Source organism: Trichosurus vulpecula, chromosome 9 (genome assembly GCF_011100635.1).
Source record: "Trichosurus vulpecula isolate mTriVul1 chromosome 9, mTriVul1.pri, whole genome shotgun sequence".
In the NCBI taxonomy this organism is placed as follows: Eukaryota; Metazoa; Chordata; class Mammalia; order Diprotodontia; family Phalangeridae; genus Trichosurus; species Trichosurus vulpecula.
Window position 1 is genome coordinate 73,789,461 of NC_050581.1, and position 14,777 is coordinate 73,804,237.

The 14,777-nt window shown below is 39.3% G+C and overlaps 1 protein-coding gene across 2 annotated transcripts in view; it reads right to left on the minus strand.

The window, feature by feature from the left end:
* TEKT4 (tektin 4) overlaps positions 1-14,777 on the minus strand; it is a 62,853-nt gene that overhangs the window by 32,558 nt on the left and 15,518 nt on the right. The gene's annotated exons all lie outside the window — the stretch shown is intronic.

Below are 14,777 nucleotides of genomic sequence, written 5' to 3' on the forward strand. Positions count from 1 at the left end.
GATCCATGGATGGAGTCCAGTTTACCGGTGCTTGTATATGCATCTAGTTCTCCTCTAAGTCCTCTCTTCTCCACTCTAAACATCCTATGGTTGGAGGAGAAGTAGCATGGCTGGCTTGAGCCAGGACAAGTGACGTTGTAGCTGTCCTCAGATATTGAGGGATATAAAGGAAAAGAGACTTGTTCTAGAGGACCAAGAAAATGAAAGTAGGAGTGATGGATGGAAGCTATAGAGAGGTAGATTTAAGCCGGATATAAGGACATTTTCTTACAATTAGAGCTACTTAAAAGTGGAATGGTTTGCCTCAGGAGACGAAAGATCCCCCCTCATGTGCAAAAGCTGCCTGGACACTTGTCAGGCATGTTTTGTTCAAATCCAGCTTGGATCAGATGGCCTTTGAAGTCATTTCCAATGGTGAGATTCTTTGATGCTGTGAAACACACAGAAGGAGCATAGTGTAAAGAGAAGCGTATCGGATCTGTAGTCAAAGGGTCTCAGCTTTCATTCTGGTTCCATAGGCTAGTATAGTGGGTAGATATGCTGAATATGGGTTAAGGAAGGCCTGGGTTCAAATCCTGCTTCTAACACTAGCTATAATTCTGAACTTTAGTTTCCTCACTTATAAAATGGGGATAATAGCACTTGCCTTACAGGGTTGTGAGAATTCAATGTATATCTAGCACTTTGCAAAAATTAAAGTATTAATATAGATGTCAGTTATTATTATTGATGTCATCATCACTATCATTTCCTAGCTATACGGTCTGCAGCTTTTTTGGGGTCTCCGTTTCTTTCCCAGGCTAAGCAGCACATACCATTACATAAGGTTATGACAGGCTTGCAAGTTTTTCAAGGAGATTGGAGAGAAAAGATGGCAAAGGACTAGGAGCCACCTAATGGCATTGACTTCACTCCTGCTTCTTCTCCTTTGGAGGAGACACTGATAACAAGTAGTAGTGACCATTCCTTGGTGAAAAGTCCAACTGACTTTATTCAAAGATAGAAATTCAGGACTGACACAAGGGCCTCGTGCTGCCCATTTGCTCAATCCATGCTACTACTCTGCAGTTGGGACTCTCAGAGGGCTTAGATTTTCTGACGTGCTTCAACAGATGGCCTGACTTCCAGGGCTTCATATGTGTCCATTGGGGGGGGGGATCCCCTTGTTACTCAGCTTCTGACTGGTTGCAACCGAAAACTGTATTTCTGGGTTGCCTCCAGGCTGGGACATGAGGGGAAAGTGAATAGTGGCTTGAAAGGGTTTCTTGGAAGGAGGTGGGAATGAGGATTTAATGTAATGTATCATCTGTGTCTCTGTGATTATGTTGATTAATGCTTCTGTTTTGCTTCACCTTTCATGTTTTTCTTCTTTTGGAGGGGGAGAGGGCTGGGACCGGAATACTTTTTTTCCATATAGCAAGCTTCTTGGTGAGGAATTCCCTCTACCACAGCAGACGCTGTATCTCATCTGCAGCTGAGTGCCCAAGGCAACCTTTGATTTATTCTGATTAAATGCTGATTATAATATGTCCTAGAGTTAGAGGTGAATCAGTGAAACACACAACTGGGAATGAGAAGGGAAAATGAGTTTAGGTAAAAATGAAGGCTGAGCTGTGGGGTGATTGGGTAAAGCCTCAGATCAAGGGTTCTTGATTGTTCTTTTCCCATGTCATAGACTCTTTTGGAAACCCATGGAACCCTTCTCAGTATAAAATTTTGAATGCATAGAATAAAATGCATAGGGTTACAAAGAAAAAGCAATTATATTGGAATAAAAATGCATTTTTCCTATTCAAGTTGTCTGCTAATTCCAGACTAAACCTCTGCTTTAGATTAAGGAGCTAAACATTACCACTCACAAAGGTACAGAGTTAATGATAGAGAGGTAGCCAGCTCTCTGAGAGTCAGAGAGGCCTTAAGACCCCTGGCTTTCACTCTAATGCTGAATGGTTCCCCTTTACAGCTTCATGTGAGCTATTCTTTGATAGTCCTGCTGGCGCTTCCTACAGAATAGAATCAGACACATGAACAGGATTATATGAACCAGGGGTGTGCTAATATATGTTTAACAACTGACTTTCAAAAAATTTATGCATGACACATTTTACAGTTTAACCTGCATCAACATTTTCTTGATCACTTTCCTAACAATCAGCTAACTTTCTACATAAACAAAACAATAAATCAAACCCTGATTTGTAACATTTACTGCTTTCTGAGATGGAAATACACTGAAAATTTAACAATCTGGTCTCGAAAGCCTGTGTGAGCTGACTCCAACACACCTGTGACTGTAGACCTAGAATTCTAGCCACAGCATGAAGTCAGCAACTGTCACCAATTTTTCCTTATGCCTACTGGAGTGGCATTTCCCTGGCCATTTTAACCTGGCAAAAATAAAGTTATTTCCCCTAATTTAATAAGGGTACTGTAGGACTGACCAAAAAAAAAGAAAAGGAAAAAACCCACAAAACTATAATTCTTCACTTTACCAAATAAGGAAAGAAGTAACATAGAATGCCCTCTAAGTTTAGGGTAATTGGAATGATGTCCTAACAACCAGAGCAGTCAAAACTAGGCATGTTTCATTGCAAAGGAGTAAACTCCTTATCACTGGAAATGTTCAAGCTGAGGATGGATGACTAACTTTGGTGGATATTTTTGAAGAGGCAGCTTAATATCATAAATAAACTCACATAAGATGTGAGTTTAAGTTCTAGTTCTGATACTTACTAAATGTTATCCTGATTGTGCCCCTCTAAGCCTCAGTTTCTTTATCTATAAAATGGGAATAATACTTGTATCACCAACCTCAAGGGGCTATTATAAGAAAAGTGGTTTTTAAACGTCAGAGTACTAGAAAATCATAGGATACAGGGCATGAAGGGACTTTAATAAAGCAAGGGAGTTGCACTAGATTCTATAAGATTATCACAGAGAAAATCTCTGCTCTGAAACTACCTTACTCTGACAATTGGTAAGTCACTTTTCTCTGAGTCTCAGGCATTGGACTCTGAGATCCTTTCTGGCTCTAAAGATCTATGACTCTATAAGACTAGCAATCCTCCAAGTGTGTTGGTTTGGGATATAGTCAGGGTCAGCTCAGAAAGGCTCTTGGAGAAGTGACTGTTAAATTTTCAGTGCTGAGCATTTCTACCTCAGAAATTGGAAAACTACAAATCAAGGCTTGATTTATTGTTTTGTTGATTGTCTAGACTTAGGAAAGCCATGGAGAAAATGTCAATGGCACAGATTAAGCTTCAAAGTGTGTCCTGCTATTTGGAGAGCCAGTTTACCAGCATGTTCCTGGGAAGGGGGCACTTGGAGATTAGTCTAGGAAGAGCAGGTCCGTGTGGGATTGCACTGGTTAAGCTAATTCTTTACTACTACAGTTGTATCCCTTTCACATTGCAGTCCTTGGGAGTGCCTTTAACACTCCTCCCAACCCCAGCCCACGCTCCTGTCTGCATAAGGTGCTAAGTCCAAGAGCAGGTTTTTTCTTGGTTAAGAAGCTGGTGATTCTACTGTATCTATACATAAGGGTTTTAGGGCTCCTCAAGAGGGATACAATGTCACTTCCTTTGAAGTTGGAATGATAGCAAGTCTCCCCTGATCACTTTAGGGGCTGCCACTGGAAGAGTATAAAGTGCCTCCCTTGTCTACATAAGGGTAATGGAAACCATTATCAGCCAGGTAAGTGATTTCAGGAGGGGGTTTTGCACACAGTAGACACTCAGCAAACGAGCAGATCTTCTCAAACCATACACAGATAGAAAAATTATTTGGTCTTAGAAGCATACTTAGGTCGGCTTTCAGCTGATTGCCCAGCTAATAATAATTATAATTGCCTTCATTAGTGGCACAAGAGACTGTCTATTGAGAAAGTAATGAATGTTGCAGATTTCAAGGCTGAGGCTGTAACTTCTTTTCACAATTCTGTGTAGTTCCAAGATCCGCAGGGCTGGGGCTGCCCCTGATGGTCCAGTACAGGCCATAAATCCATCACCAGGCCAGCTTTATATCGATGAGTCCCTACTGTGGAGTCCCAACAGAAATATCCTTTCCATTTTTAAGACCGAATGTTTGTGATTCGCTTAAATTTATGGGGCTTGTTTCTTGTGAGTCTTAAAGGAGATTAAATTGTTATGTCACTCCCAGGGTTTGCAGGCCTTATGCTCACAGAAGGAGTAGAGTCCAACTTTGCTATCCTGAGAATCAGATAGACAGGGGACTTACGATTCCTCTTCATGTTCATGCTGCGTTCTTTTGAGGTTGGTATTATCATTCCCATTTTACAGATGAGGGAACTGAGGCTCATAAAGTAAACAACTAGCCCAGAATAACATAAACATTTGGCCTCTTGGTTGAAATTAGAGTTTGTGTTCTTCCAATAGGGACCACAAGTACTACTCTAGTCTCGAAGACAGGGAGTACAGGGATTTCATAGAATCACAGGATTTCAGAGTTAGAAGGTACCTCAGTGGCCATCTATAGTAGTCTAGCTCATTTCCTCTACAAAATGTAGCATAAACCCATGGGGGATAAATGGCATCTCGATAAAAATAAAACTTTTCATAGAATTATAGCTTTAGAGCATAGAGGAACTCAGAGGCCATATAGACCCATATGTGGCTGAGACTCACAGTTTAAGAAGCACCAAAGGGGTCACGAGTGGAAAAAGTTTAAGAAGCTCTGATCTAGACCATCTAGTCTCCTCATTTTCCAGATGATTATTAATGATGATGATGATGATGGTTGCTCATATTCCTACAATAATATCAGCTCCTTGATGACGAATCTCTTTTCCCACAGTTCTTTATGAGAATATACAGTAAAGCATGGAGGAATCATGATTACATAGGGTGGTGGGTGCCCACACCAATGGAATCCTGTTCTTGTAATCTTGAAGTAATAATAATATAACACTATTATGTATAATCATGGAATGTCAAGTTGGCTGGCTGGTGTTACATCCTTTTTTGTTTCCTCTTTCTAGCTAGGTTAGGCAGAGATGAATCCTTCCCAGGCCTTGCCTATTTCTTTGGGAGGTATTTAGGGTGTGACCTTTTCTCTTCCGTACTCTTTTCTGGAGCCAGTTTGAACTGACTCAAGAGAACTGATCATTAAATTTTCAGTGTGAACATTTATACCTTGGAAATAAGCAAACATTATAAATCAGGGATCGGTTTATTGCTTTGCAGTTTGTCTAGATCAGTGTTGTCAAAGTCAAATAGAAATGGATCCCCAAAGGCCACATATTGACTTATGCTTAATACTTAATACTATCTATATGGATTGACTTATGCTTAATACTTAATACTATCTATATGGCATTTTACTTTAAAAATTCCCAATTACACTTTAACTGATTTGGACTGTTTGGGGGAGTTTTGCTAGCTATATGTGAGTTTAACAACTCTGGTCTAGATTTAAGAAAGTGACAGAGAAAATGTTAATGATATAGATTAAACAAACATAAGCATGCATTTTTGGAGAACCAATTGTTAAATATTTACCAGCATACCACTTCCCCCTTCCATCTAGAGATTTAATAAGCCACATTTGTTGCAACAATTAGCTTGATTTTTAGCTTAGGGTCAATATTATTCTTCCTCTTTACAAAGTTTATAGCAGACAAAAAGTAGTGTAAACACAATAGCTCAGAGCCCCCAGTTGAGCAAATTCCTAACATTCAGAAAGATATTTGGCTCTTTGATGGAATTAAGATTTTTTTTCATCTCCAGCTAATTCCTGGCTTTTCTCTATTTCAGACAAGGTATAAACAGGAAATGTTTAGTAAAAGAATCAGGCAGAATATATTACAGTAACTATTACTAGAAAGGCATGAAGAGGGAAAGTTGAGGAAAGAACAGAGCTTTCTTTCTTTTCCTTTTTTGATCTTCCCTCAGCCCTTGAAAAGATGATTAGCTTTAGCCCAATTCCTCTGATCAGAAGTGCCTGAAGAGGCCAGAGGGCTCAACTCTATTTTTCTTTTCTGCTGCAGCTCATTTCTTCTCTTAGTTATTTCAATCTGTTATTCCTATGCCACCAATTCTTTCCAGTTTGACTTGGTAACTTGTGGGTGGGAAAGGGAATATGCCCATTCCTCTCTTCTATTTATTCTTCACCAGGCTGTGTGTCTTTCTTTTAAAATTCCTGGGCATGACTCTAGTCCCCCCACTTCTAGCTCAAAGATCACAATATTCTAACTCTTTCTAAGGGTTTTCAGGAAAGATATTCCTCTGAATCTCAGAATGCCAGTCAGTTCTCAAACAAAAATAACAACAATAACTCACTCTCATTGTGATTTCAAGCTTACAAAATTACAATTATCCTTACTTTATAGCCAAGGAAAATGAGCCTCCTTGGAAAAACTGGGTGCCTCACTGTATTATAGCATGATTCCACAAGGAGTCATGACTACATTAGCTGTTAGACTGAGTTAAAGGAAGAGCCAGAAACTGTCCCTTCTTTCAGCATAAAGACAATGCTATAAATATGGTTCCTGCCTCACCCCGGCTCAAAACTCATGCACAAAGGGCAATTAAGTTCCATACTGTGTATCCAACACTGACTATAGGTAAGCATAGACAGTGTGAGCTAGAGGAATTCAAAAGAGAGAGGGAAAGGTGTGGGCTGGAGATTGTTATAAGAGATTTCCTGGAAAAAAATCTTCCTAAAGTTGAATCTGAAAAATAATCAGTTGCATTTGGGTAAGAGGAGGAGAAGGGAAGGGCATTGTATGTTAGAGAACAACGTGAAGAATGAACTGGGCATGTCTAGAGGATGACAGGGAAATGGACTTGGTTAGACCTGAGGGTGCATGCAGCGGAACTTGATATGAAGTTAGAATGGTGGGTGGAGGCTTAGTTCCAAGACTGAGGACTTTTCATTTTCTCCTATAAGTGGTATGGAGTCATTGAAGGATTTGGAACATCAGAATCATGTAGGATCACAAATCTAGGAGGGACCTAAGAGTCCATCTAGTCCAACCCCTTTCATTTTTGCAGATAAGGAAACTGAGGTCTAGAGTAGTTAAGTGAGTTGTTTAATGTCATGCAGTAATATGTATCAAAGGAAAAAAAGTTTAACCAAGCCCCTCTGCTGAGAGAAGAGAAAGGAAGAGAAGAACACTGATTAAGTGCCTACAATGTGCCAGGCACTGTGCTAATTGCTTTATAAATACTATATTCTGAGTTAGGTATTTTTCCTCGGTACCACAGAGCTGTGTGCCTCTGGCAGTCTGTGTCAAGGTGAAGCAGAATGGTTTCAGAAAAGTATGAGAAAACTTATGTGAACTCAGGCAAAGTAAAGTGAGCAGAACCAGGAGAACATTGTGCACAGTAATAGCAGTATTGTAAGGGGGATCAACTGTGAAAGACTTAGCTATTCTGATTACGACAATGATCCAAGACAATGCCCAAGGACCCATGATGAAAAATGTTATCTACCTTCAGAGAGAGAACTGATGAACTCTGAATGCAGGTTGAAGCATTTTTTTTACTTTATTTTTATTGTTCTATTTTATTGGTTTTTTCTGAAACATGGATAATATGGACATATATTTTGTATGACCTACCATATATATAATAGAAATCAAATTGTTTGCCTTCTCAAGGAGGGGGGGGGGGAGAGATGGAGAGAATTAGAACTCACACTTTTTAAAAAATTGTTAAAATGTTTACATATAATTGGTAAATATTTAATGAATTAAATAAAAATAACTTTTAAAAATAGTCAAGATGAAAGGTGATAAGGACCTGAAGTAGAATGAGTGCACTGGAGATGAAGAGGGGCAAATAGATATGAGACGTCTTGAAGGAAAAATGTAACTGGTCTTGGGAACAGGGTAGATAGAGGGAGTGAAGGAGAAGGACCCATTAAATATGACTCTGAGGCTTCTAGCCTGGAAGATTAATAGTGAAATCATAGTTGTAAAGGGAATCCAGTTTGGGGAAAGCTACTAGGTTAGGAAAAAATAATTGAGTTTTTTATAGCTGTTGCAAGAATCAAATTAGATAATATATAAAGTGTTTTGCAAACTTTAAAGCACTAGATGAATGCTAGTTATTGTTACTATTAGTATTATCTCAAGATTCTTCTCCAGAGAAGCTAGGACATTACTTCATAATTATTAGCAGATTTTTGCCTCTAAAGATTATCACTGGAAGCTTCATTTGCATGTATAATGGTGGTGACTTCAGAGAGGTGTGGAGGGAGGAAAAGAGAGAATTTAGAACTCAAAGTTTTAAAAATGAACTTTAACATTTGCTTTTACGTGTAATTGGGGGAAAATAAAATATTAAGAATTTTTAAAAATTGGTGAGGACTTCACAGATGATGAAAAATTATCTGCTTGGAGTCAATTACTTTACACACAGTGATTCATCATGGAACAGACAAGTTTCTGACTTGCATTAATTTGACTGTCTAGGGGCCATATTTAAGTCAGGGGCAGTGATAATGAAAAAAAGCCCTGGAATTGGAGCAACAAGACCCATGTTCAAATCCTGGCCCTGCAGCTTCTGTACTTTTGTTACCTTGGGCAAGTGTCTGGAGTTGAGATTTTTCATTTGTAAAATGAGAAAATGAACTAAATGATTCCTAAAGTCCCTTCAAGTCTATAATTCTTTTATCCTTTAGCCTCTTATCCCAAGCTAAGAATAGTGAAAACAGGAAATGGACAAAAGAAAGGACATTGACATACTATCACTGATTCTTAAAGATGTTAAAAACAACAGGAAAGAAGGAAATATGAATTTATTAAGTGACTACTATGTGCCAAGCACCTTGTTAAGTGCTTTTACAAATATTATCTCATTTTGTCCTTACAATAACCCTGAGACATAGATGCTGCTATTATCCCCATTTTGCAGATGAGGAAATCAAGGCAGATGGCAGTTAAGGGACTTGGCCAGGGTCACACAGCTAGTAAGCATCTGAAGCCAGATTTGAACTCAGGAAGATGAGCCTTCCTGACCTCACACCTAGTACTCTATCCACTGAACTACCTAACAGCCTCTACTCGTCTAAAAAAGGAGCAGGAAAGAAACCAGAAAGCCCTTCAGTAGCAAATATTCAATTTGATTATCAAACAGGGAAATCAGGCAGCCAAAAGCATCACTAGTTTACAAGCTCATTTGTAAAACATTATGGTAGAAGGTGAGATAAGACTGTGAGCATTACCTCATAAACCACTGAAAAACAGTCAAGGAGAAAATAAATGAACTTTGTTGTGAGATCTAGCTAAGTCACATTGTTCAGGAATCATTTGTGGATAAAATTGGAAGGAAGACAATAAATATGGAATGAAAGATTGCTGGCATTTGTATTAATAATACATCATCAAGCATAATGAGGAAACCATCATTTTGGGATGCTATCTTGTTACCCAATGTACCATTTAAGGAAGTAGGGAAAGTATTTAGATGGTGGCCAGGAAGGACTGATAGACCACACTAGGCACACAAGTTGGAAGTCCATGACCAAGCCAAACTAATTTTAAAGGCATTTGGTGAGGGGGTGGGGGTTGATTTTCAAGATATTGAAAAGAAATTCCACCAAAATAGGATAACTTAGAGATGATGCTTTTATCTTCCTGCCCTCCCCAACAAAAGACAATCAAAAAGGTACCTGATTACTGATTCTCATGTCTATTTTCTCATCTCTCTAAATTGTGAGAATGGTCTATGTGTGCATGGGGTGTATTCTTGATGAAAGCACGAAGAAGGCTTTGACCAAACAATTTTTATAGCAGATATTGGTGACTGTACTGTTAATTGAAAGATGTAGAAAATAAAAGATCCCACTGTGTATTTGTTGATTAGAAAGTTTTAACTTACAACTATTTTCTATATCAAGACTAATGTAGGAAGTAGCAGTGCCTTGTACTACTATTTTTAGACAAGCTGAGATGGAGAGGGTGATCCTTAAGCCCAAACAAATGACTCAAGAACAATAAGCATTTTAGGTAGTGATGGGTATGAGCAAAGAACCCTTCTAGGGAGTGTTGGTGCTCAAAGTGTGGTCCCAAGATCCCTGGTCAGTCCCTGAGACACTTTCATAGGATCTTCAAGGTCAAAACTATAATAATATTAAGCTGTCAATTGCCTAATAAAATATTCCTCTTTTTTCCAAATATAAAAAAGGAAAAAAATTGACATGGTAAAACAAAATGTAACCTTGAAGATTCTCATCCAAGTGCCTCCCATGAAGAAGTTAAAATTGCAGAAGAATGACAAATATGTGTATAGAAACAACTGTTCAATAATATGCAAAATATCTTTATCAGTCCAGATATAAGACAGGTTAGTAAGTGTTCACCTAAGGTGATCACTAACCTTATGGGCAGAATCCAAACAGAAGAAAAGGTCCCCGTTGATAGCAATGTTCTCCAAATGTTTCTACTTGGAGATGAAAATATATTAACTGCATTGAGAACACTGCAAAATATCCTCAGTGAAGTGAGTTGCAAAGTAAAGGAGATGAGTCTGATCTGGACAGGAAAAACCACGGGGATGAAAAATGCCTATTATAGTCCAGGGGTGGGGACCCTGCAGCCTAGAGGCCACGTGTGGCCCTCTAGGTCCTCAAGTGTGGCCCTTTGACTGAATCCAAACTTCTCAGAACAAATCCCCTTAATAAAAGTATTTGTTTCATAAAACTTGGACTCAGTCAAAAGGCTGCACCCAAAGACCTAGACGGCCACATGTGGCCTCGAGGCCACAGGTTCCCTACCCCTCAATGAAATACAGCCGAATGGCCATCCTATCAACTGAATACACATGTAAATATGTATATTTTTATGTCTGTGGAGACATACATAACACAAGGGTTGGTATCTGCATCACTCCAGTAAATACATGCATACACACATTTATAAAAAATCCACATGTGTGGATACACATGTGTACGTGTGAAGGAGATACAAAGTTTAAATAAAAACAGAACTTGTTCTGGTTTTCCATCTTTGCTTCTTTTAATAGCTGGAGGAGGGGCACATACATATATCTTATCAAGGTGCTGTAAATAGGTTTGTGAGCTGGGCCAATACTTGAGTAAGAGAAGGAGATTAAATAGAATCTTATCTAGGAAACTGTCCAGCACTTTGAACGATCCCAAACTGCTCACTGCTGAAAAAGCCCAGCTCCATCTCTTAAATACCAGTATTCTCCCAGTGATATTTTATGGCTAAAAATCATTCCATGATCTAAGAAAAGTCATAATTACAAGTAACCTGAAGGATGATAGAAAGATGCATGGTGGGAATAAATTCGATGAATCAGGTTATAAGTAATGGGTTTCAAGCAAGAAATGTTTAAAGGTTTAAAAAGCATGTACAGACTGAAAAGAAGATGCTCTGGTCACATGACAAGAATTAAGGCAAACAAATAGATGGCCTTAATGGAACATTTCAGCCTTCTAGATGTTAAAAGAACCAAGGAAATGCCTCCAGCACCTTGGGTGGACCCTGCGTTGAGGATTTATATAAAGACGTGAACAAGAACCTCATAAGGTCAGAAGGCAATATTTAAGACATTCATCAATCTAGAAAATAACCCATGTTGACATAATTATGGATGGATCAAGGTGACAAAGTTATCTGTGACTCTGATTAAAGCAGTGTCCAATCATGACTTGGGAAGACTGATGGCGAAGCATTGTCTTACACCAATAGGCCAAAAGGTGGTAGATCATAGGTTTAAAATGAGGCATGCATTTTCAGATATGGCCAATGTGTTAATTTGTTTCGTTTGACTGTATTTAATTGTTCTATTAAGGTGGGGGTTACAGGGAGAGGGAATCATTGGGATGTGAGAATGATGTAAAAATATGATCCCAATTTTTTTTCACAAAAATCTATTTTCTTAATCCCAGAGTCTCTATAGGGACAGAGACCATCTTTTTTCTGAACTTTCTATTTCTTCCACTGCCTAATATAGTACTCCATGTACTAGGTACTTAATTACTAAATATTGAATTGGATTGATTGATTTGCTTGATTTTAGCAGAGCAAAACACTCCCTGGGTTTGCTAAGAGGTGAGGAAATCAGAGAGAAGCTTCAGTGTAGAAGAGGTATGGAATCTTCAAGGACTGAACATGACAGGTGCATCCTTGGACACTTTCCTGACTTAGAGAGAATAATGAGTCATAAAACATCAATGCTGGAATGGAACTAAGAGATCATCTAAGCCAACCCACTCATTTTACACATGAGGAAACTGAGTTTCTGGTTAAGTAAGTGACTTGGCCAAGGTTAGAGCGTGAAATTCTAATCTAGTTCACTTTCCATGGCATTGGGATGACATTCTATGTACCAGTGCCTATGACCAGGGATGGCCTTAATTGTGGAAAGTATAAACAGAAGTGGATACTGGATAAGATGATGAAAGCTGAAACCTTTCCCCCCTTGACTTCCTACTACATAACTTCCCAACATTTGACAAGATGATATCGGATCATCAAATGAGATAGTATAATAAATAATATATATAATAAAAGCTTCATAAATGTTCCTTCCCCTCCCTCCTCTCTCTCCTCTCCCCTCTTTTCTCTATTTTTCCCCTTCCCTCCCCTCCCCTCCCCTCTCCTCTCCTTTCCCTTACCACTGTCTTAGTATCTGAAATTTTACCATTAGAGTTTCATTCCTTTGAGTTTTAGAGATTTTTTGGTCTTTGATAGTTCCTAAATAAATTAGATATCTTTGGGAGAGAGAACATCTAAAACCTTATCAACCATCCTTTGATAACTCTGCCCTGTGTCATAGTTCATATTTCAGGCACAGGCTAACCCTGTTGATTTACTTTGGGAAGTCAGAGCTAGTATCTGATGATAGATTAAGGTCCCAAGTTCAGGATCCTCTGCTGGAAGTGGGCCTGGTCCTGACAAGTAGATAATCCAGGAATCTGATGGAGAGAGAGTTTCTCTTTACTTACTATTGAACCTCAGGTTGGTTCTATTCCCTACAGAGTCACACTGGCTAAAAAAATTCAGGTTCTCCAGCCTCAGGGACCCTTATAATTCATCTCTTAGACTAAGGATAGAAATGAGGAAGCTGCCTTGGTGGTACGATTGGGCCTAAATTGCATAAATTGGAATGGGTTGCAGATAGTGGTTGTGGATTCTGTTGCCCTGGAAACCGTGGTCCAATCAAATCTGTGAACATCCTAAATATCAAAGGGGATTTCCAGGTAGTAGTACACTCTCTGTGGGCCAAGAGCATGGTGACAAATCCTACCGGATGAATGATAGAAAAGTATAGAGCAGAGAGACGTTTTAAAGACGATTTCTGTCCTTTTCACCAAAGTGACAAGAACTCTTGGCTGGGCGTCAGGACACTCGGTTTCAAAACCCTTTCAGTTGGAAATTGACTATGAATTTGGGCACATCACTTCCACTCAGACCTCAATTTCTTCCATCATATGATGAAAAGATTGGAGTAAATGACATTGAAAGTTCCTTCCAGCTCTGACAGTCTATGAATTAAGAAGATTCGAGGTAATGTATTATTTTTCCTTCTTTAAACATCTAGCGTAAGGTGTTATTTACTGTCCTTTAACTGTTCTGTGGGTGTAAATGTCTTCTAACCCCAAACTGTGAGCTTCCTGAGGATGCAGATCTGCCTTTCAGGTCTGCCTTTTACCCCTCTCTCCCAACAGCATAGTTGAACACAAGGCTAGGCACACGGTGGAGTGCCTTTGTTGCATGAGTTGTTTACTTCATGTGACAGAGGCCTTTAGAGCTCATTTCATAGTCCTCAGGGAGGTTAAACCAGCTTATCCTGAATCAAATTGCACAATGAATGTTAGAGCCAGGCCTGAAGCTCAAATCTCCAGAATTCAATTCCCTCATTCTCTCTACTATGCCATATTTCTTTTCCCAATATTCATTTGGATTGACTGGAAAAATGTGTTTTCCAACAGAAAAGCAGCATTTTAAAGGGGAGGGAACTGAGGAATGGAGTGAAAGTGACCAGCCTAAAGTTGCAGTGACTACTGGTCCTAACATATATTTGAGGTGGCACAGTGGGTGGAGTGCTGGGCCTAGAGTCAGGAAGACTCCTCTTCGTGAGTTCAAATCCAGCCACAGACACTTACTAGCTGTGTGACCCTGGGCAAGTCACTTAACCCTGTTTGCCTCAGTTTCCTCATCTTTAAAATGAACTGGAGAAGAAAATGGCAAACCACTCCAGTATCTCTGCCAAGAAAACCCCAAATGGGGTCACAAGCAGTAAGACAAGACTGAAAAATGACTCAACAACATAAAGAAATGGAAGAGATCTTAGCGGTCATCTAGTCCATCAATATCATTTAACATTGAGGAAACTAAGGCTGATTGGCTCAGTGACTTACCTAAGGTCACACAGGGAATGAGCTGAGGAGCAGGAATTTAAACCCACGTCTTCTACTAAGAAGAAGTATGTTCCTTGACTCCCCAAAATGAAATTGGGGAATGGATGGATAGCAGCTGTGTAATAGCATGGGGCGGGAATAGGTGAATGAGGGTCAGGAGACACCAAATGAAGGCAATGAGGCATTGGAGGAAAGAAATCAAACTTCATGTGATATTGCCCATAGATGACCCTGGAACAGAACCTGAATTTTCACAATATAATAAGTCATGAACTTGTCAATTGTGTTCACTTCTCCTCCGCAGGCCCACTACTGGGATAGCCATAGCTATTGACAGAATCAAAGCCCAGCCTGACCAGAAGCAGAGACCTAGAATCCCATGCAGTTTACACGTGTGTAGTAGATATAGGGAAAGTTGAAAGGAA